Here is a 25,168-nt window from a genome sequence, read left to right on the forward strand (position 1 = left end):
TGTCGCATTTTCATTAATACAATAGGATGTGGAAAAATTTACAAATTTACAATTATTTATCATGTAAAGTCTTGTCCAGTTAGAATCCGTACGCGTTGCACATTTTACAGCGGCACAGTCAGTGGCCGCTGCAAGAAAGTTTTTACAGCGGTTTGTTTACAAATGTTTCCTCTTCTGGTGGTAAAAGTTTCAAATTTTTTCGTGCCGTAAGTCCGGAGTTATTCCACATGGAAGACAGAAGAAGAAAATTAATCTTGCACACCCACGTTGACAATCCAACGTGGTCGGGTGCGAAGATCGCGAAACAGTTGGATATCGCTAAAACTACCGTATGTGATGTGCTCAGACGATTCCGCGAGCGGAACAGCGTGGACCGGGCGGTTCAAAAGAAGCGTCGAAGCGGAACCTACGATCGTCAGCTGAATTGGAAGGTGTTTAGAACCGTCAGAGCAAACCCTGGACTGTCCGAACATGATATCGCTCAGAAATACGGTGCCGCTCGTAGTACCGTTCGACGAATCATTCACCGAGCTGGACTTCATTCCTACAAAGCAATCAAGCAACCAAATAGGACGATGAAGCAGAGTCTAGTGACGAAAACTCGCGCTCGTAAGTTGTATTATCAGGTACTAACGAAGTACCATGGATGCCTGCTCCAGGATGACGAAACTTATGTAAAAATGGACTTCGGCCAACTTCCGGGACAAAAATTTTATCTTTCCACGGCACGAGGCGATGTCCCCGCCAAATTCAAGTTCATGTTCATGGACAAATTTGCCAAGAAGATGATGATCTGGCAGGGTATATGCACCTGTGGTGCGAAGACGCCGGTTTTCATCACTACAAAGACCATGGATTCGAAATTGTACAAGGAAGAGTGCCTGAAGGAGCGTGTGTTGCCTTTCATAAAGGCACACAATGGTCCCGTTAAGTTTTGGCCTGACTTAGCGAGTTGCCACTATAGCCGGGAGGTTCTCCAGTGGTACCGCGACAACGGGGTGGATTTTATCGAGAAGGAGTTCAACCCACCAAACTGCCCCCAATTCCGCCCAATTGAAAAATATTGGGCGATTATGAAGCGGAAGCTAAAGAAGACCGGAAAAATGGCTCGGGACGCTGCAGGGATGACCAGATTCTGGAAAAAACTGGCCACAGAGGTCGACACTGCCGCTGTGCAACGTTTGATGGGAGGAATCACCAGAAAAGTGAGAAATTTCATCAGAAATTAAGAAAAATAATTTTAAGGACATTTTTTTGTAAAAGTGCAAGAATATATCTTTCTTTTGGTTGATCACTCTTTTTTGTATGTCATTCTATCTCCGAGATATAAATGATTTCTTCCGTACGGATTCTAACTGGACAAGACTTTATAATTGAGAAGCAGAGACAATATACATCACGTCTGTTTTCATCTTGAAGGAGCTAGAATTAAAATTGAATGAAATATTTCAAGCCATAAATGTCATGTCATAGATGAGTTTGATCACCCTGTATGGGTACATTTTCTCATACAGAAATATTTCCTCCTAACACACGATGCGCTGTGTCTGAGAAAAAAGCCAAAACAACGAAAAAATCCACCCCAAAGTTCCTATCAAAGTTCACCACTCAAAAAAAAAAAGCTTAAAGCTCTTTTTTTCTATCCGACAGAGCTCCAACCGATCGGAGCGATAGGTTTGCGCGTGTTATACATGGATCATGAAATTACCCACAAGTGATGATGGTAATTCGTGTGATGCAACAGAATGCTCGTTACATTTGTACATTTTAGTATCGGTAGTACCCCACTCTCGCTCTCCTTTTCTAGTCACCACCTGCACCCTACCGAGTATCTCGAGCCACCCTCTACATAGGCGCCCGCCTTCGGATCGCATGCCATTGGATCCAATTCATTACCTGCAATTGTTGAAGCGCTCGTCGTGATCGGTTTGCGTTCGATAAGAGCAGCGTGGGCTCGGTCGTGAGTTGAACTCCTTGGTGCAAGTTCTAACCGTTTCAGTTCTTCGAGGTATTTGATGGCGTTCGAGTCTCGGCCAGGTGGTTGTGTTCTATGTGCGAAAGATCGTCGCGCGTTTTTTTCCTACTTTTCTGTGGTTGAAGAGATCTGCTGTGTTAATCTCGACGAGCGAATAATCTGTGGTGTGGGGTTGATCCGATCAGTGAGAGTGTGGATCACTTGTGCCAATGTCTATATTGCCGTTGTGGTGTGAGAAGGATTGCAACTGAACGAAACGCTCCTGCCGTGAACGTGACCCTAGATAATGAATGGCCTGAGAGCCCACCCACAGTAAGTCATACCGATCGGTGTCGAAGGGTGAACCACGTTTACCTCGACGATTTTATGATTGTTTTTATTATGCTTCTCTAGCGACCTCACTGGAGTAGCTGATTCGCAGGCGGATTACTGTCTTGCTTTCCTCGGGAAATTGCGCGTGCCGTCGTTGAGGTAGAAAGCGACGATTTGTATTTATTATTTGTTCAAGGTTAGATTTGAGTGAATGAGACACAATTTTGCTGATCGCGAGTAGATACGGCATGGGTATAAAAATAAATGATTTGTGGGAACGGCATTTGCTGCTCAATGAGTGACCGTCATTTCTTGATGATTAGGAGTCTCGGTGCGGGACAGAGCTGTCGTCGCGCAGGTGGCATTGAAATTGATTATTTCATTTATGTGAATCGAAGTCGATTAACATACACGTTGTCGTCCCGCCCGAAAGGGAACACGAGTGTATATGGTTATTATTCGGTGCAGAACATGTGCTGATGTTCTTGATCGGATAACATATTGTTTTGAAAAGCTTTAGGTTTTCATTGGTTTATTAAGTCTTTCAGGAAAATATTGGGGATACAAATGGAAAAATTAATGAATGGCTGAATGACAAGCGTATCAAGAACAATTTAGGGCTCTACGTGTTAAAGGAAATTTTATTCCACTGGGACTTCACACCGATTTCAATTGAATGACTTTAGCTGTCACATATATATTTTTTTAGACTTTTAGTTTTATTTTCTCAGATTATTTTTATTAGTATATTAGCTTTATTTTAATGCATTTTGTTTTTTTTTGCTGTACAGACGAGCTCTTTGGTGTGGGGGAAACGGTGGGTATAAAAAACATATCCAAATTGAGCATCAACAGATAGCCTAACGGAATCATGTGATTTTTCGACGTAGGATTACGTCTTTCGGGAACATATTGGGATACAAATTGAAAATCGAAAATCGAATACATCGTGAAAACTGTTCAATTTCAAACGCTTATTGCTCAGTCATTTTATGATGGACTGATTAAATTTTTGCGTCAATCGATTTCGGTATTTCATAACACTTTTTTATATTGAAGAAAATAATATATGTCATGAAACTAACTATCGAACAATTGAAAAACCTCAACCCCTATCCTAACGGAAATACTCACTTCTGATTGGTCGAATTGACGACACATGCGGCGGGTCCCCAACAGAGACATCAAAACCAAGCTGCCTGGGGGAAATCGGCATTGCAAATACATGGAAGTAGGGGGAACTTTTGTTCCTACCGAAAGTGTAAAATTGTATATGGTAGCAGTTGTGTTAAAAATGACTTGATATATGAAACGATTTATTTCAATTTTCATAAATGAAAACCAAGGTGTGTTCCCACTCGAGAACGGGTCGTTTGGTTTAAGCTGTCTGTTTTGTTGTGTTCATTTTCACCCAAGGAAGGTTTATACGGCGGGAAAAATTGAAAAGGTGCAATAATTATAGCAATATTAGAAAAAGTGATTTCCCATATGCTCTACATATAGTATTAATTGTTGTTAATCCAATTAAAATTCGCACTGGGTTGAATAAACACACAGAAAGTAAAAATTATAAATAAATTTACCTTTTCCATCTCAAATATGTTTTCTCTACATTAAAGTAACATGGTTTTACTGATGAGAAAAATTGATAATTGTGTTCGGTATTGGTAATTATCTTATATTACATTGGTGAGTTTTTTTATTCATTATTTCATTCATACATAACACAGGAGGCATCTGGACTAGGATTACAGAGGGCCGTTTTCCTCATATTTCGTTCCACTTCGGTATCATTTATACGCACCATCCAACGACTGTTTACCATCCGTCTGTCATCATCACTCGGTAAACACTGGTGGAGTGAACAAACAATACCCAAAAACCAAACAAATCGGCCCTTTTCAGGGCCACCAAATCATCATTAAAAAGTTTAACGATATAATTCTTCAAACATATCCAAAATCAACAGATAGCCTAACGGAATCCTACGTCAATTATACGGTCGTGTCTCGGACACTTTTAAAAAAGGTTGGTGATAAATCTTTATAAACATTTTACATTGGCTCAGAAGTTTTGTTACCTTTGATGCATGCTTATTTGCAAAGTGTCTCTTATTTTGCTCTCTTATATTGATATGACACATATATTATACACAAACTCGCCTCTCGCATGAATAAACGCTGTACCAGCATGGGTGGATAGCACATTTAATGAAGCTTTCAAGCTCATTTAATGGAATGTATGAGGATGTCGAAAAATTTGCCTGATATTTATTTTGGGTGTAATGAAAAATTGTAACAATTCAAAATTTTCAATATTAGTTCTCCTGTTTAATTCCTGTAAATTCTAGAACAAGAAGGCTTTGAGAGTTCTTTATAATGAATAATTGTTGCTGTTTTATATTCTAGTATTGTCATGTGTTTTTAAAATACTAAAGGGTTCTTATATTCTTTTGAGAAAGAACAAATGCGTTGTTCTACGGTCAGAAGATTTTCTCTATCCCTAAACACGGTTTATTACTAATTGAGAATACCGAGCCATTTGAAAATTAATTCGATATAGGAAAAATCTCAATTCCAAGAATGTACAAAAGGTACTTTCTATACCATCTATTGTGGCAATTGTGACAATGTTGCAGCTTGTTTTGAAGAGCTCACGCGAGTAATTTCCAATCATAATCAATCATGACAATCATAATAAAATCATAACTTGAGTAGTACAGACTGAATACCAAAAAAAATAATAAAAACGGATGCACCAAACATTATGTCTTTTAATTACTATATGAAAAAATATTTGCTGAATGAAAATCTCGGACTATCCGCTCGGGAGTTGGCTGATTTTTCCAATTATCCGGAATACCTTCAAAAGACGTGGCTGCATTTTCTGGTCAAATTTTGACAAGCTGCTACTATTCGAATTCGACCAAACAGTGCTACAACGCTTCAACTATGGCGTCGTTGTGGTTCTCAACGAGTTGAATTCGGTCGATTGTGTTTGAACTGATTAACACTTTAAGGACCGGGAAGAAATCTGTAAGACATATGCCTGGGACCGCACGCTTTGACTTGTGTAAAGTTGCTTGCTTTGCTTGCATGTTTTTAAGAGGCTTTAAAGTTTGCAGTTCAGTCGGCTTTATGTGAGAAGTTATCGAATGAAAGTTCAGCGGATAAAAGTTTTCGTTGCGTGCAAGTTTCTGTTCAACGTCTTGCTGGATTTAATGAATAATGGATTATTTCACTTGAAATAAATTGATTGTTTATCAAGTAACAACCTTTAAAATCATGCTCATTAGATAGAGAATTGACAGCGGAAAGTTATAGAGTGAAACGTGGGCGGTCAATATAAGAAACTAAACAAAATTTTGAAAATCAAAAAAAATTGTTCGAATAGAGTTATCGAAGATATTCGATAAACAAATATTTGACCTATCTTCCAGCTACAATTTTATTAATCGGAAAAAGGTCTGAGGAAAGTTATAGTCCAGTTGTATAGAAGAAATTAATTATTTTAAAGAAAATTGAAAAAAAGTTATTTGAAAGGACCGAAAACACACTCTCGAGATAGCACTCATTCGATAAAGAATATTTTCATTTATTTTTATTCAAATTTTTATTGGTCGAAAAGGGTCTAAGAAAAGTTTTAGGCCAAAACCTATATAACTTATATGGGAGAAATTATTAAATTCAAAGAACATTGAAAAAGTTATTTGAAAGGACCCAAAACACAAACAAGTTGTATAGTTTTTTTTCTTTCTTTATTAAAGAGATTTTCAGCCGAAGGCTGGTTCATCTCTGAAGTTGTATAGGTTTTGGGCTATAACTTTTCTTGGACGCTATTCCGACCAATGGAAATTTTGCTGAAGATAGAAAAAAATATTCTATATCGAATAAGTACTATTTCGAGAATGTGTTTCGGGACCTTTCAAATAACTTTTTTTCAATTTTGTTTAAAATAATTAATTTCTTCCACACGACTTGGACCTATAACTTTTCTAATACCCTTTTTCGATTAATAAAATTGTAGCTGGAAGATGGGTAAAAGATTTTCCTATCGAATAACTTCGATAACTCTATTCGAACAACTTTTTTTTGATATTCAAAAAACTGTGTATTTTCCTATATTGACCCATGCTCATGTTTCAGTCTATAACTTTCCTCTGTCACGATCAAGAAATAAATGAATTATGTGGAAAGATGAATGATTCAATTCTCTATCTAATGAGCATGATTTTGAAAGTTGTTACTTGATAAACAATCAATTTATTTCAACTGAAATAATTCATTATTCATTAAATCCAGCAAGACGTTGAACAGAAACTTGCACACAACAAAACTTTCATCGGCTAATTTCACACAAGTCCGTAAAGAAGGAACGCTAAAACGAGAAATCTCGTGAGCGGTCCGAAAAGTGTTAAGAAGGGTGGAACTGCAAGCGACGAGAATAAGTTCAAACGATAATGGAATGTAACTGTCAAACAACCATTCTCGAAAAATGCAAAAAAGTAAAGTGAGTAAAATGATATGAAGAAATCCTTCCAAAAAGAAAGGGTAAGTGTGAGCGTGAAACTTGATTTTACCTTATCCAGAAGTGAGCTCAATGTTAGAATTAGAAATTTAGACCAATTTCGCTTTTATGAATCTGTACGAGGCGGTCGATGATGGTAAACAAATAAAAGCATATTCTCTGAGTTTTTGATACTTCCATACTACTCTACGTCCTGCTCTTTTGAAAATTAAATCGGAACGTTCGCTGTTATCACCCATGCAAAGCATTCGGTTAGCAACAGAAGAACTGCATGTTGAAAAGAACGAAGTTGAAAGAACATATTTCATCGGAAAATAATCTATGCTATGTATATTTCATTACACGTAGGATTTGGAGCAGCAAGGGTTTGAACCGAACTAAGTAAAAACTCTACACACATTTGAGCAGTTAATTTCCCAACTGTATGATCTAAATAACCTGCTTAACCCAGTTGTGAAGTACCTCCATCTAAACAGTTAACATGTTGCCCAGCAAAAAAAAAACACTGAATGACCACACGTGTGATGATTGCACTTCAACTATGATCCTATTCTGACACCGATGTCTATGAGAATGCCGCTCCACCAACGAAACCATTTAGTATAGCGTTTATGTTTATTTCAAAAACATAAACACTGCTGATGTAATCCTACCGGCGTGTCGGGGATGGAACCGCGTGAATGAATGCAATGGCAGTGGTGTTTAGTGTTTTTTTTGTCCTCGTTCGCCTTTGCGATTCGCGCCAAGCAGTTGGGAAACGCTAATCAAAGATTCCTGCAGAAGCCTCTTGTGGCAAAAAAAGATTCATGCTGCTGCTACTACCACTCAGGGCACCTATTTTGCGAATCCATTCAACCAATATCGACGAGGAGCAGAAGAGTTGGTCTTGTGGGGACCCGACAGCCACTGCCTGCGGTGGGTCGATCTTTGTAGGTCAATGATCTCGCGATCTCGCAGCTCTTAATCAAGAAGGCCTATTCGCATGCGGCAATCACACAAAACACGCGCTGTGATGAAAGTCAATTTCAAGATGCACTTGAGGATTGAAAGGTTACGGTTGCAAAATTCTGCGGGTTAGCTCTTGATGTGTGAAAGATGAAAGATCTTGAATTCTATTGATATGACTGATTAACAATGTGTCTACTTGTTTCGAGCAGCAAATTCGATCGCAATGAACTTCGTGGCGCTCTTGGTAAGGTCGTTTATCTAGTATTTGCGTACCAAGCAAAATATTGTAGGTTTTGCAATGCAAACATTCGTCGATTACGCACTTCTGAAACGAAGCGATTTGATAACAAACCTTCGGCAAAACATACGTTCACCGTTAAACCCAATCAAAAGGGCTAAAAAAACCATGCGGCAAAAAACAAACATTTATGTTTTCCTAACCAAACATTATTTACATTTCAAACATCGATGAGTACACTTGTTCGTGGTTATAAACCTAAGAACCATTGTCTGCGGCATTGGGCCGCCCAATGTACTGAACAAAATGGTGCCGCGCGGAAAATTCTTCATTATAATTCGAAAAACATGCCCGCGCCTACCCACTATTTTCGTCGTTTATCAAGCATTCAATGCATGGTTCATGCTAATTGATACAACCTGCCAAGAGGTGTGAAACTTTTGGCATTAAATAGCGCCATAGGTTAATTACCGCGGATAATAAGCATGCAAATAATGGATGAATATGAGAAAAGACATCGACATCGAACACGGTTTCTGTGCATGCATAGTCAGCTTATTTGTACTGGTAAAGTAAAACTTCTGCTCAAACGTTCAATGAACTCTGTTTTCTTGATCTATGTGGCGAGTCATAATTCTAACCTATCCTTCGTTGATTCTGCTCTTCAAAGTGAACTCATTATGACAATGAGGTTAAACAATGAGGCTATCGAAAATCGATCTTTTCTATACTATTGAGAAAAATAAATCTCGCGTAACTTTTGAAAAGGTCCTATGTAACAAATGTAAACAAATCGAGTTAATGGATGCACGCTATTAGTTTTCAATCATTGAATGTATTACAAAAACAATCGTTCACGTATCTATCTTCTTCATCTTTTTGTCGCCGATACAAAAAATATCCAATGTACAGATTCGAATTTTAAGCACCCGGCTGTTACTTCGGACGCCACTTTCCTCCGACGGCCGAAACGTCCGAAGTAACAAAGCAGTCAAAACAACTCGCAGTCGTACTTCGGTCGTTTTGGAATTTGTTTCTTACAGATGTTGTTATCGATTTCAGTGCAATTCAACGAGTGATAACAAATAATAATCAGTCTTTAGAACGAAATGCTGATATTTGGATTGTTGTTTATTAGTTAGTTTCAAATTTTTATAGTGCAACGTAATATGTCCAATGTGCAAACGCGGGCAGTCAAAACGTCCAATGTAACATTTTTCGCTTCAACCTTAATCTCAAATCACGGAACAATAGTTACGATTGGTTTTACGAAGTTATTCTTGACAGCTAGTGGTGAAAACAGTGATAAAGATTGATAGCTTTTAAGACAATTCGCGAAATAATGTTCGGGTCTTCAACTACGTTTTTCTCGAGTTGGCGAAAATGTTACATTGGACCTTTTCAAAAGTTACGCGAGAAATATCGATTTCGATTTTGAACATTGTCTGCCAGAATGACAACTGATTTTATTCGAATATATTTGACGCCAGGGAACGTATATGGAAAGGTAGTCTGGACTGAATAGTGCATCAATAGTAGTGAGCCTGTGACGTGTTAGCTTTGCAAGTATCATGGAGCGGTATAATAAATTTGTCTAAATAAGTTCTATAAAAAATATCTATTGTATTTTAGCATAATGTATATATTTATTTATTGTAGCGTAAAGATAGTCTATTTAGATTCAAAACCGAATCAAAACATAAGGGAAATTGTGGTTCGGTAATTCGGATTTTAGCTTTCTGAAGCTCTCTGTAGCTCTTCGATACCTCCTTCCACAGTGCTTGAATTAAGCCATCAGAACCACCCGAATCGATAGGTTTTTCATTAGAGGTGTTGATGATGCTGCTCCCAATTTCCTTTGATGGAATATCTCTCTCGGGATAGTCGTGTTTAGTCCCATGAGGAAGCTGGACCGATTCCGTGGATCTTACGGATGCTTTTACTGAATTCAACTCTTGCTTGATGTCAATAAAGACCTTTCAGCGAGCCGTCCGGTTTTGATTTCCAGAGGCATGAGAATCGTTGGCCTTTCTGATAGTAGGAACAGCTTCAAATAAACTGGATACGTTTAAATTTACCTGTTGGTATCAGTTTTCGACGATATTGAAGTTGAAGTGAAGCGAGCAAATGTACATGTTTTTAGTATTGCTGTTTAGGTCAAAACCATTTCATCCGAATGGACACATCCCTCGGGAATCGAAGAAATGATAATTTGTGGGATATGTTTTCATAATTCGAGTTGGACTCGAGCCCGGGCAATAATGACCGAACACAAACGCATCCGGGTGCCACACATCGAGTTGTAGAGTTGTAGAGTTGTCTGAAAATGGAAATATTTTATATATAAATATATTCTTTCGCAGTCGAACCACCGTATAAGACCAGTTTCAAAAAGCAGCACAGAGACAACACATCCAGGGTACGAATTCCGAAAAGCCTTTCGCGTTAATGGTTCACTAACTACTCTTTCTCACGTATTGTTGAAGAATTAAAAAAAAAAGTAGCAAAACACGTAATAGTCGCAACAAAAAAAAAACACTTGTTGAGAATTGCTTTGCGGTCGCTATTTTTCGTCAAAGCTAAGATGTCATAGTTGAGTGTATAAGTGAATCGTGTCCTACACACTTCGAGTCCAGGTTACCTTGTCATGAACGTACCCTGATTTGACGTTCTGTTCCTGATTCTCTGCTGGAAATAATTTTGGTAACTCTTTCGACAGACAATCTGGCTAAATGTCCAGCCTACAGTAACCTGCCACGTTATTTTACATTCACTTTATCGTAGTGCGTCGAAATATGGACACGTAAGCGCTTACGATGATAACTTCAACTACTAGAAAAATATTGCCATATCATAGCATGAAAAATTACCGTTTCTATAGAATTAGAAGGCTTTCATGTAAGTTATGAACAGCAGAATTCCGCAAAATAATGTTGTAGTTGTTCAAAATTTGTGAAATTCTTCATTGTGCCGTGATTTTAAATCCGAACACTTTTCTATTCATGATTTCAATTCTGGACACTTTTGCTTTTTTAATTCTGGACACTCACCTGGCAACACCTTCAAAAAGAAATTTTATTGTTTACTTTGATCCGTCGTCCGGATTTAAAATCATCTTATGAATGTGCTTATTATTCCGGACATGGGTATGTGAAACACAAATAATTGCTTTGATTTTTGCCATATCGATGTGGTACCCAAGTCGGCGAACCCGCCCAACGTCCCCCAGCTGAGTCCTATCGAAATTTTCTGGGCAAACCTTAAGCGTAAGATCTACTCCAACAATTTTGTCGCGAAAACTGAGAAGGAATTGATAAATAAAACGAAGAAATAACTCAAAAATATGCCCACACGCATGTTTTCGTCCGCCATGGCGAATGCTCCGGTTAACTGCCGGAGGGCCGCTCGCAAGGGTGTAGAATTTTTCTGCAAGTAAACTAATATAACTACCTTACGTGGGAAATTTATCAAACTCAATTATCTATCTAAGTGTTATCTTTTAATGCAAATGTTAGAACATTTATCCGACTATAAAAAATCCCGAATGAGAAAGAAATATTCGGAAAAAGATTTTTTTTTGCAAGACATTTTATGTGAAAATTATGTTGACATCGGACTACGTCTTTCATTTCTCTACTGGTGTGTAAGTTCAATGCTTCGAGAACGAGAGTGTTACATTGGAGAAACAGGATTTTGTGCAATAAAACCTCTTCGCCGGTTGAAAGAAATGGTATGATAACCGCTTCATTCGAAAGATAAAATGTCTACGCGTTATATGTGTGTTACTTATTGATCCAAAAACTTCTTTCAATAGCTCAAAAATTGCTTTGAAAGCAAGCTCTTGAAATCAATAAAATCTGTATATAAGCAGGTGCCTGCTCGGAAATACCCTCAATTATAATTGTACAGCGGTTGGATCATTTTGGAACAGTTACTGAAAACTGTAAATTTACTGCTGTGAAGAAGGCGACCAGCAAAAACGCCGAACCCATAGAAATCAGCAGCAGCTTCGAAAAAAAAAACTACCATCGCTACACATAACGCACAACACGAGAGAAAACAAGATAGTGTTTTCAGCAAATCAAATCCAGTTCTTTTCAGAAAGAGTTTATCAAATACTGCGGTCAAATACATTCTTTTTGTAACTTCTGCGATCAAGTGTGATCAACGTAAGATTACATCTTTCGAGCACTTATTAGGGGTACAATGAATCTTGAGAATGACAATTCATTCCTGCTCGACACTCGCACAAAAAATGTTCATTCATCAATGTCACAAACGAAAAGTGGGTGTTGTGAGGGAAGGCAGAGTGAGCGCAACAATTATGTAGACTGATTGGAAGCGACAGATATGTTGTCTATGGGAAATGGTATACAAATTATATCACACATAAAGGGGGGAAAGAATCTTGACCCTTTTAGTTTTGTGGACAACACTAATTGGTTCACTTTCACTATCGGTCAATTCGATTGGATCTTCAGTGATACTATTGCCTTACTTAAACCTGCATGTCAAATTTAAAATTTGCATATGAATGGGCCATCAGTGATGGGCAGGAATATCATGGTAAAGATGGCGAGAGACTGGTAGGAAAATTTACATCTTCATCCGAATCGTGATCACTGCCTGTTAAAAATGCAGACACAGCATCTTTTTAGTCAACCTAGTATTATTTCCATTGGACACAAACAAAATCCCCTAAAAATGCACCTGAGAGAAATCAATGTTGGCTCTTTTCATTGGAAGATAAGCACTTATTTTATATATTCCACATACGCTGCATATTCAAATTGCATCGGAGGATATACAATCATCGCCCACATTGCAAAAATCGATTCACTGAGCTTGCAGCAATGGATCAACCTGGAACCAGTGAGAGGATGAATGAAAGAATGAAAGAATTCGCGAAAACTGAATGAACGATCGGAAAATGTCACAAATGAGCCCAAAACACCCATAAATTCACACAAGATCTCCACCGACAAACAAATCATAAAAGTCAGTTTGCTTCTTATTTCAGATATTGTTTTAGAAATCATCGAAAGAATGCTTTAGGACAACTGTATCGAAATTATCAAAAGTGAAAAAAAATTTTTTGATTAGGCCGATGCTGCTGGAAGTCATGATGTGGGCTGACCTGGTACATCTTTTATTATTTCCTACATGATCAGTGTTCAATTTTTTCAGCCCTCCCCCATATATTCCTGTTAGGTGCAGTTCTACGTGAAAAATCAAATCGGAGATAAAAACGCCCCAATGTACTCACAAACAAAGGTTCACGTCAAGTTTGAACACTTTTCTCATAAATGAATGACAACAACTTGCTTGATTGAAATTGTCAGATTGGAATTTTCTTGATGAGAATGCGTAAAAAGAATAAGAAGAAAACAAACTATCTGTCATTCAGCTGGCTCCTCTCTCTCGGGTTTTTACCATCTGCAGAAAACGCTCTCCTTAGGTCCTTGCTAATTCTATCAATGTCAATTTTATACCCGAATATTATTTTGACATTTATTCTGAAAATGTCTAAAAATCCATCATCATATCCAATTGATGCATACTGTTTCTTTCAGTTGAATTATCCTCCGTCATCGGGTGTTGACGATAAGTTAGAACACACACCCACACACCTATAGATTACACATACATATGAATCCCTACACTGTATATCACACACATACATCTTTAGATTTGTATTTACAAATTATAATGTACCGAATATCAATATAACGCCACCCTACGGTAGCTAACATAAAAGCATTACAAACATCCGCAATAGAACGGTCAGACCGAGATCGAAATACGATCTGTAACAATAACAAATGCGGAATCCGCGTTAGCATGCTATCTTTTGTTTAGCTTACTAAGATAAGCAACGATCGCTAACCATGGGTGCGCGAAGAAATAAATTGAACAATAAAATCAGTTGAAAACGGTCACTCATGAAGTCTGGTTTTGGTTTGAATACTAGATAATTGATACACCCCCAAATATGGAATAATCGTGTTTCTAAGCTTTGAGGACATATGCTGGTCTGTTCTTAGGGTATGTTAGATGAATATTTCAAAAAATCATTTTTTTTTCTCAATGTGGGTTTTCAGTGGGTTTTCGAGTGGAAGCATTTGCGAAAGTTTCGCGTAACACTATCCACTTAGCACTCAACTCAATGAATTAGACCTACAACTATCGTCTATGAATCGGTTTCAATCAATGAAAACCTCACAGGCCACGTCGGAATTCCATCATCCACAATTAAAGGGTGTGTCACATCAAATTGCATCACGGAAAAAACGCTGTAGAAATTTAATTTTTAGTAATTATATCTTCAGCTTTGGTTTTATAATCAGATAAGAGTGTATAGATCACGTTGGCCATGCTTCACTGTCAATTTTTCGTAAATTTGGAAAAATGTCGTCGAACGAAAAAGAGCGTCGTCGTTAATCTTGTACACTCATTTCGAGAATCCGGAGTTGTCACATCGGGACATCGGTAAGATGCTGGGAATCGTCCAATCCACGGTCAGCAGAGTACTAAAACGATACTTCGAGAACCTAACCATCGACCGGAAGGTGAAGAACGGCAAAAATGGATGCTCCGTCAGTGAAAAAGATTACAAGCGCGTAGTTAAGCAGTTTAGACGTGATCCGAGAAGTTCGGTCCGGGATGTCGCCAATAAGCTGAATTTGTCAAGTTCATTCGTCCAGCGGACCAAGCAGCGGGAGGGCCTGCGTACATACAAGGTTCAGAAGGCTCCTAACCGCGACGAAAGGCAAAACATGGTGGGGAAGACGCGAGCCCGGAATCTGTACACCGAAATGCTGACGAAGCCGCATTGCCTGGTAATGGACGACGAAACCTACGTCAAAGTGGACTTTCGTCAGCTGCCGGGCCTGTTGTTCTTCTCCGCAGAGGACAAATTCAGCGTTCCGGAGGAGATTCGCAAGCAGAAACTATCCAAGTTTGCCAAAAAGTACATGGTGTGGTAAGCGATCTGCTCTTGCGGAAAGCGGAGCGCCCTCTTCGTGATGACCGGCACGGTAAACGGGCAGGTTTACCTTAAGGAGTGCCTACAGAAGCGCTTACTACCACTATTGAAGCAGTACGAGGGCCCGACCATCTTCTAGCCGGATCTCGCTTCGTGCCACTGTTCAAAGGACGTGTTGGAGTGGTACGAAGCCAACGGGGTCACCTTCGTGCTAAAGGAAATGAACCCGCCCAACGCGCCGGAGCTTCACCCAATAGAGAAATATTGGGCGATTATGAAGCAGGCCCTCCGGAAGAACCCAAAAGTTGTCAAATCGGAGGCGGACTTCAAGAGAAAATGGATTTCTGTTCAAAAAAAAACTACAACCTGACGTTGTACAGAACCTTATGGACGGGGTAAAGAGGAAGGTGCGAGCATACGGGCTTGGGCTCGAAGTATGATTAAAAAGAAAATGCCAAAAGTTTTTTAATAGTTTTTATTTTACTGTCTAAAATTTTCAAAAGGATCGGTCTACTGGGCGAATTTCTACAGCGTTTTTTCCGTGATGCAATTTGATGTGACACACCCTTTAGTTGTTTCATCATATGCCCCACGATTATATTTTAGTCTCATCAATGCCCTAGATTGTTGAAGGAAGGGATGTGATAACTACCAACTGCTACTTGCCTAATTATTTTCAGTTTTTATACATTATCTGTATTATTATGGTTAATCACAATGAACCGTTTAGCTTAAAAAGTTTTTTTTGTCACTGAACATAAATCACACAACGAGACAAGTTTATAGCAGGATGAAATTCTCGTTGGGTGAAAATGAAATAGAAAGGAAAAACGATGATAAGAAACCTTCCATATGTATAAATATCCCAATGAAATTCGAAAGTATATCTAGTTATTCTCAGAAGCTCCCAGAATCCACTTCTATCTATAAATTAACAATCTTGCAGTAAATACAGCACTATTCGACCTTGCTGGTCTTTGATTCAACAGGTTAATGGAAACGCATCCTCGGTTTATGGTAAATGAGACGCCCTAAGTTTTCCAAGCAAAACGGATTTGAGTTGATGATTGGTAAAATGTTTTGGGGTCAACGCAATGCCAAACTAAAAGGAGTACCGGTAAGTTTCTTCGTGTTTTCCAAAAATTATTGCTTTATTCTGCAAAAATGGTTACAAAATTAATATTCAAAGTATTGCCCATCGTTGGTCACAACTTTTTCTCATCTTTCTGGCAATTCACGGATCCCTTTGCGAAAATAATCGACCGGTTTGTCGGCTAACCACGAATCGATCCAATTTTTGACTTCATCAAAATTGGAGAAGTGCTGGTCAACCATGTTGCATCGATCGAAAAAGGTAGTAATCGGACGGAGCCATGTCTGGAGAATACGGCGTATGGGATAGGACCTCCCATTTCAACGTTTCCAAGTATGTTTTGACCGGTTTCGTGGCATGCGGTCGAGCATTGTCGTGCTGCAAAATAACTTTATCGTGTCTTTGCTCGTATTATGGCCGTTTTTCCTTCAGTGCACGGCTCAAACGCATCAATTGTCGTCGGTAGAGGTCTCCCGTAATGTTTCATTCGGTTTTAGTAGCTCATAGTACACCACACCCAGCTGGTCCCACCAAATAGACAGCATAACCTTCTGGCCGTGAATATTCCGCGCTGCGTCGATGTTGATGCATGGCCGTTGACCGACTTTTAGGATCGTCGTAATGGACCCATTTCTCATCGCCAGTAACTATTCGATGCAAAAAACCTTTTCTTTTATGCCATATACTGAAAAAGACGCGCAATGACAATAGCTTCCCAACGAATGTCTGGAAATTTGAATCACTGGAATAATAATCATGTTAATCTGTTGAAAAACCGAAGAAATTTACCGGTATACCTAATACAAATATATAAATATAACATGAATAGCGTGAATAATATAAAATGTGATGGAACAGGTCTGGACGTGAAACATCGTTGGGAATCCCCAAGGCTTTCTTTTTGTAAATCTGTTCTACACATAAAAGCAGTTATAGTTGCCCTATAATTCCTCTGTGTAAAATACAACTTCGGACATTGAACACATGTTTATTGGATTGAATAATATCATTCATCTAGCGTTGATCAGTAGTTAAAATGAATTCCTCGTATTTATGGACATACACCCAACCTGATTGAATACGCAAACACCTGGTTCGACTCGACTCCAACTGCAACACACAACAGACGGATTCTCCTTGCTTACACACTGCTCAATGTGTGCCATAGTGAACCAAATGTTAATGGTAAACAAGTGTATTTTTATTCATGTAAAGTTCAATAACATATAATAAAACTGACTGCTTCCTTAGACACTAACTGACTTATCGATCAATCTTAGGCACTAGCATAACTAGCTGATGAATAACGAATCGCGCGGAACACCTTTCACGCCCTCATCTTGCTGGGCGGAACGCATCGCCTGCCGTTGTAAACCATTCCTTCCGTGCTGCAGTCAGGCATTTTTAGATTGTGCGGATTTTTCGGTTCCATTTTGGCCAGCTCCTTCTCGAGTTTCTTCTGGTCCCTAATCAGTTTCCGATCCACTCGCTTCTTCTCACTCTCCATCCGCAGTTCGCGGGATTTGGTTTTCACCTTCTCGACTACTCCTCCTGCGCGCTCCTTGAGTCGAAGTCTGAATTTTGTAGGTCTGGCGGTGGTACTACTGCTGGTAGAATCAACGTTGGCAACTGCACCGCTAGGTGTGGTGGTAGATTTTTCCTTCCGGACAGCGCCTTCACTGGTGACCACGAGCGTCCCTATCAGGATCGCCACCGCACCAAACAACAACACCCACTTTGAACACATTGTAAACAACTGTACTAACTCGAGTCTCTGCTGGTACTGCAATCAGTTCTAGCCGAATGGGTCGGTTTTGTTCGACCCTCGGGTCAACCCGAGAGAGTGAGTCTGATATCGAAAGTCATGTCCCCACTAGCAATCGGAGGAAAGGACAAGTGTCCGCCAGTACCGGTATCTCTCGGCTCAGCTCGAGAGTATCTGGTACACTGCATGCCGATTAATAAGGAGCGCGTAAACAGAACCCGTTTTGGCGAGAAGTAAAGCGGGTTGGTGAATATTGATGGAGTCCTTCGCCCCACGTCAAGAGGCGGGAAAATAAATGTCTCATTCAAGTGGTATTTTCACTTGATCATAGATAGCAAACAAGGGGAGATGGAGTTAAGATGGCTCGTGCTATGGCCACCAAAGCGAACAGTATGGCGACTCCCAGTAGTAATGAAACGTATAATTATTTACCATTTGCTCGATCACACGACTGTCACATATGCGACTAGTGCGTGACCTGAATACGTTGTATTTTTTGCAGGTTTTCGGGAAGGAATTTTCGATACACAATAGCAACGTGATCGCGTTGTCAAAATGTTGTGTACGATTATGACACTGTTGGACGTGAAATTCATTTGTTGGTTGAGTAAGCAAAAATTTTAGAAATTTGAATTTAAACCGGAGGTGTTTGGAATATGAAGATCCTATTTTATGTAACAATAGATAAGTGCAATCGATACAAGGTTATTTTTAAATTTAATTTGCTTTTATTATTGAATCCGATCGATAACTCTTTTCTGACATTTTTATCTGAACTCAATTCCAAGAAGTTTGAAATACATTCAGTTGTTATTGATTGGTAAATTAATTTATATTACGGTAAATGATCTTGGTTTGTCCGATTTAGGATGTTTTCACGCAACTAGTTAATGCAAATCGATTGTTCTTCATGAAAATCACATATAATCAATACGAATTTGGGTTTGTTGAAAAGCCCCAAGACTCTAGTTGCTAATACTACCTCAAAGCGTTGAATGTTTTTTAACGATTTTCCTCAGAGAGAAATTATGATCAAGGTTTGTTCATCTCTGATCATGGTTTGTCCAAAAAATGATCATGGTTTGTCCGGTTTTAGAAATCACCATTTTTAAAATGAAAAAATTCGAATTTTCAAGTAGATGTTGCATTTTTTTATTGCTTGAGTTTACTGTCATCATATTGATCCATGCATCCTTTAGGCTTTCTTCAGAATATTGCCTTTTCTTGGGCATTTCAAAACAAACTGCAGCGCGCCAAGCGGTTGCCATAGAAATCATGTAGACAAAACAACATTAGTGAATTGGACAACTCATGATCAGAATTGAGGTCATCAAAATGTGTCAATTACATGGTTTAGCTATGGAAATCGAATAAAAATGGGTTGCAAGCATGATTTTTACAATATTTGTAAATGTTATAATCCAGAGAAGGTCTGAATACATGCCAAATAATCATCTGGTGATTGATTTAAAGTTAGCTCAAATGAGGGGGCATGGGCATCAATAGAAGGTGGATATTTTAAGCCTTTTAAACATGTGAATCCGTAATATACTATAAAACTACTGTAAATCATGAAAAAGACAATTTTATTTATACATTTTGAAACATTCGAATACCTGATTTGACACAGGTGCGCTGAATAAGAGCATTCCAAAAAAGTGGACAAACCATGACCATATTTTCGACTGGACAAACCAAAATCTTTTACCTTATATTGAAATTTTGTTTTCATTGACAACATTTTCAAAACAAATGTTTATTCATACAGATTGTTAAGACTGACAGGTAATGGATCTTTATCCTCTTACGGGGGTATTCTAGAAAAATGAAAAAAAAAACATGTTTTTCTTATTTCTGAAGTTTATACATTCAAGAACATACTCTAGAAACGACTTTTCGAATTATTTACAGAGTCACAGCCATTTTAGTGAGCTTTAATTTTTACACATTTCTCTATGACATGAACCAATGAAAAACTACTATTTTTCAATTTCACTATTTTCGAAAAAAAATATAAGTCATGAAAAAAACCAGCAAAAAAGCAATCTGTTCGATTTATTTTTTGTTTAGGATAACCAAAAGGATGAAATATTTGTATTTTTTTAAGCGAAACATGAAAAAGTCGTTGTTGGAAAAACTCTTTCCCTGTAAGAGTGTCCATCTTGCGATATATGGGTGACTTGTTGGAAAATGTAAGGCTATTCATATCTATTCTTTTCATTTATATCATATCTTCTATGAGTTAAAAAAAAAAACATATTTTCAATAAAAATGAATTTTAATTTTAAAAATATTGTTTGAAATTTTGTTTGATATCTTTAAATGAAAACATAAATAATTTCCTACATTTCATTCTCTAACCAATATTTTGTTGATCTTAGAGTTTTTTGAGTTCAAATTTTTGGAAAAAAGGTGAAAAAACTCAAAACATCAAACTTAAATTTTCACTCGAAAACGATAAGACCTACAAAATGATAGTCAGTGAATAAAATGTAGGAAATTATTTAAGTTCTCATTAAAAAGTTTAAACATTTTTTTTAGATTTCATTGAGAAAAAATCTTTTAAAAATTAAAATTCATTTTTATGAAAATATTTTTTTTTCGGAAAAAATAGACATGAATATGGGTGACTTTCCCATACAACATAGAACCACGAAAATGCGAGATCAAAGATCAAAGAAATTTGATGATAAAACTCTTTGATACAGATATTTGATAGCAATTAGAAGGGCCGATAAATTGTATGTTTTCACTGAGTGAGGAGCGTGAACGTTTCGCAAAGCAATTGCTGAATTAATTATAAGCATTAACATGTACTGTTGATTGCTCGCTCTACACAGCGACTATCACTGAAATACTGAACTTCGTGAATATCTATGTAGTTTTTCGATATCTCTTAGCAAAATTGCATTTCCAACGCAGAACTAAACTTCTCAGAAGAAGTAAAATGGCAACAAAAAACCCGAACCGAATGTATTGTGGAATGGCGGCGGAGGCGAAAGCAATAGCATCGAAACAAATTTTTACCTTCAGTTTTCCACCGAAAAATACAAAAAAAAACCTAGCGTCACTGTCAATCCGGAAACATTAATTGAAATCACGAAAAAATCACAAATAAGTAATCTACGATTTAGCAGTCATCCAGCTAGCGTCCGGACGTCAGTAAGACTTGACGAATTTCATGCCAACTCGTCTTAGGAGATGGCAGCACCATCTCTGATATAAAAACTTGAAAAAAGTTGTTGTTCGAAAAACTTTGTCCATGTAAATGTGCCCATCGTCCGATGTATGGAAATCTTGTTGTAAATTTTAAGGGCTATTTATATCAACTTTTTTTTCAGAATTTGAAACGCTTATGTTTTCGAGAAAAATGAATATTAATTTTCAAAATATTTTTTTTGCAATGAAATTTTTTTCCAAAAAATTCTTTCGTAATTTTTAATGAAAACCAAAATAATTTCCTACATTCCATTCTTTGACTAAAATTTTGTAGGTCTGATAATTTTTTTTTTGTAGATTTCTTTTTAAATTTTGAGTTTTTCCAACTTTTTTCGAAAAATCTTAATTTAAAAACTATAAGATCTACAAAAAGTTTGTCAGAAAATGCAATCTAGGAAATTACTTAGGTTTTCATTAAAAATTATCGAAGAATTTTTTGGAAAAAAATTTCATTGAAAAAAGCATTTTTGGAAATTGAAATTCATTTTTCTCAAAAAAATATGCTTTTAAAATTCTGAAAAAAATAGATATAAATAGCCCATACAATTTCCAACAAGCTTTCCATACATTGTACGATGGTCACATTTAAATGGAATTTTTTTTTTGAACAACATCTTTTTCATGTTTTTCTTTGAAAAAGTGCTATTAATGTTCTATTCGTTACATTTTTATGTATAAATTATCGCAATTTGCATGATCTGCTAATTTTTCTCTACTTAGAAACATGTCAAGAACATGTCAAACGTGAGAATTTACACACAAAAATGTTACGAGCAAAACATTATTTTTGTCAGGAGTCTTCATACAAAAATGACTTATATTCTGAAAAACTATAACAGATAGAATGTTGAAGCGGAAGTAAAAGAAGTTGGCCCGGCTCATGAGTTGTTGAGTCTGATAGGTAGGAACAGGTGGAGTCGCCTCCCTGATGTCGGTGATTGGCACTAAAGTGGCGGAAATAGGCCGACGAAAAATAAGCGAAGATAAAAAAAAAAGAATGTTGACGTCTTCGACAAAAGTTCATATTTTAATAAGATCTAAAATTTTGTCGAATACACTATATCGCTATTTTGACTTTAAACAAAATTAGGATTATGATGATGATGATAATGGTGATGTTCTGGATTATAGAGGCTTTAAAATTCATCGGTTCATTCGCTCTTGCCTTGAAAAAGATCAATTTGGAAAGCTAAACTAAACACTCGCCCTTCCGGTCTAGGTGCTAAACTAGACAGATGAGATTGATGATGATGACTGATGTGATTGTGATTGGTAATAATGTTTTTTGAAATTATGAATTGCTTGTTTACATTCAGTGAATATAATACGGCGGAGCTTAGATAGCAATCCGCTTTCCAAGCGACCAATTTAAGCTAGTCTGATTTGAAGTGATATTTAAATACCCTCGGTACCTCGTTGATACACACTCGGCCACGGCAACACGATTGGAAAATTTGTATTCTTCCAATTTTCGTTGATTTAAATAATTTGTGGGATAGGGATAGAACCGTAAAATATTACGCATCAAAAAAAAAAAAAAAAAAAATAGAGAATGCAATTCAGAGTTAAAATTAACGTTGACGTTAATTAATTAACGTATCCGATTTGATACTATTACTGAACGATGAAGTCTTATGTCATAAAACTGTTTAAAAATAGGTAATATTCATATTTTCATTTTTATTCACTAACATAAACAGGATTAGCCTTATTGCTCGGAATCAATATAGTTGATAGATATTTGATCTACTAACACCAGTAAACTAGACAATTAACTATTGTGTAATTGTGTAATGAGCAATAATGTGTAATGTGTCAAACTTAATTATTCTCATCTCATATCATGATGATTTCTTAAGTTTTCTTGGGGCAGCCAGTAGAGTATGGCTGTTCTAAATCATCTTTGATGACTCATCCAATTTTTCAACAGCCGTAATTGAGATAATTTAAAACAAATATCCGCTTCCAGTACAACTCAAATCGATCCTAAAAACCTCACAGACACCTTTCGAATGACGAATACAACGAATTAGTCAGAAAAAAAGAACCATACCGTTTTAATTCAACCTCGGAATATGAAGCGATAAAATACCGGAGAGCGCGATAAATGAACTTTTTTTTATTGCCACATTTGTTTTGTTTCTCACACATTACATCTCATCGCGCACCGGAGCTTCGAGCCAACCAATCCGCCCGTCCGCCTCACCACCTCAGGACGACCTTCAGAGATCGAAGAAGTGAATGTAAATAAAGGCAGCCACTGGATGAATGAGACGAAAACTAGCCGAACCGGTTAAGGAAGCTCAACGCGATCAACGCGGCGGTCTCTTGCAAAGGGAAGCAGGAGGTGACGAAAAACAATATGTTGTAATACTTCGGTTGAACTTTTCAAGATATCGCTTTTGCTTTCTTTCTCCCCCCGCCCGGTGGACACAGGTGTGAGAGTGAGAGCGAAAAGAGAGTCAAGGCCGCGGCGCCATGTGATTGTTCGTCCACGCGAGAGGATGTTTTTTTTTGTTTGTGCTTGTGGTTGGCTTTCATCGTCTCCGGCCAGTGACTGGAAGCGGCAAGGGTTCTCCGCAAGGTCGTCGTGTTTGTCAAAAAATGAGGAATTTTTGTATTTGTAATATTTTGGCTTTCGTGGTCGATAATTTGGAAGGTTGAGCGATAGCATTTAAAAATTAGTACATTCTTGGATCGTCTGCAGCGAACTCACTATAAAGATTTTTTTTTCATTATAGAACACATCCAAATCAAATCGACAAATGACAAACAACAAAGAGTCTTTTTGAGTTGAATGATAGTTTGTATTTGCTTCAGACTAGGGGAAATATGAGTTTTCCACAGGAATTGAGACCATTTTGACTCAAGAACTTTTCAGAAGGGTGTATCGAACAATTCTATCTCAAAAACTATGAGTCGTACCGAAATGGTGTCTTAGATAAAGTTGTAGAAAATCGATGTTGAAATGTGGTGAAAATATATACTGAGAAAAAAATAGTTAATAGTAATTGTATTCACGAAAAAAATGCAATTACTCAAACACATAGTTTTCAATTTCTTCGAAAAAAAAATCCCTGAAAATTAGAAGTCATTTAGGAAGTATTGAAATAATGTAGCATGGTAAAATCACTGTTGATGAACTTTGTATTACTCCAACAGTGGAACGAATTTTAATGAACTTTTTAAACATAGAATGCGTTTTGGTCACAAATCATAATTTCTGATGTAATTTAAAACAAAAATGCTCATGGTCAACATCCTTCTAAACGCAGTCATTCTCGAGATATTAAAAAAAATGTTACTAATTTATTGTCTTTTTTGTAGTAAATAAGTTAAGACTTTTTTCTTTGGCAGACTTATCTCACTTCTTAACTAGGCGAACCTAGCCAGAATTTTCACCTGCCCCCGGGCTTCTGAATGCCAAAGGGGGACTAGGCTCTGCGGAATGCACGTATCTGCATGCTCGTGCTGTTTTAGTCCTGACCGAGGAATTGTCGGACAATCGCGCAGGTGCTAAGGATGACCGACTTTTGGATGCCGGCCAATTCCTTCTCGATGTTCAACACCTTTAGCGCTTCCAGAAGTGTCTTCGGGATAATTCCAGTTCCAGAGAGAACGACTGGAACAATTCTTGGGACCTCCCTTAGCCCCCACAGTTCCTTGAGCTCCACGGCCAATGGTCGGTACTTGCAGATTTTGCGACCGTGGGTCTCCTCCAGATTCTGGTTCAGTGGAATAGCGACATCGATGATGGTGACTTTGCGGTCGCTCTTGTCGTAAACCATTATATCTGGGCGGTTGTGGTGGATCGAGAGGTCGGTCAGAACAGTGCGATCCCAGTACAGCTTGAAACGGTCATTTTCCAGGACAGGTGCAGGCAGGTACCGGTAGTTTGGTACGTTGTCTTCCAGTAGAGCACATTGGAGCGCCAGTTGTCGATGAACAATACGGGCCACGTTGTTGTGGCGCTCGGTGTAGGCTGCGTTGGCCAAAACGGGACAGCCTCCCATAATGTGCTCTATGTTTTCACCTGGTTGATGGCACATCCGGCAAATGTCATCAACGTCTTGATGCCAGACGTACCGCCTGCAGTTTCTCGTCGG

At 37.9% G+C, this 25,168-nt stretch overlaps 1 protein-coding gene across 2 annotated transcripts in view; it reads left to right on the plus strand.

The window, feature by feature from the left end:
• The first annotated feature begins 1,912 nt into the window (after positions 1 to 1,912).
• The window catches only part of LOC129768096 (uncharacterized), a 51,530-nt gene continuing 28,274 nt past the window's right edge, over positions 1,913 to 25,168 (plus strand). Inside the window, exon 1 of one of the 2 annotated variants that reach the window (XM_055769569.1) lies at positions 1,913 to 2,287. The gene's annotated coding sequence lies outside the window, so the exon portion shown is untranslated. The remainder of the gene's footprint in view (positions 2,288 to 25,168) is intronic. The other variant, XM_055769526.1, reaches the window with a different exon arrangement.

The sequence above is a fragment of the Toxorhynchites rutilus genome, chromosome 1 (genome assembly GCF_029784135.1).
Source record: "Toxorhynchites rutilus septentrionalis strain SRP chromosome 1, ASM2978413v1, whole genome shotgun sequence".
In the NCBI taxonomy this organism is placed as follows: domain Eukaryota; kingdom Metazoa; phylum Arthropoda; class Insecta; order Diptera; family Culicidae; genus Toxorhynchites; species Toxorhynchites rutilus.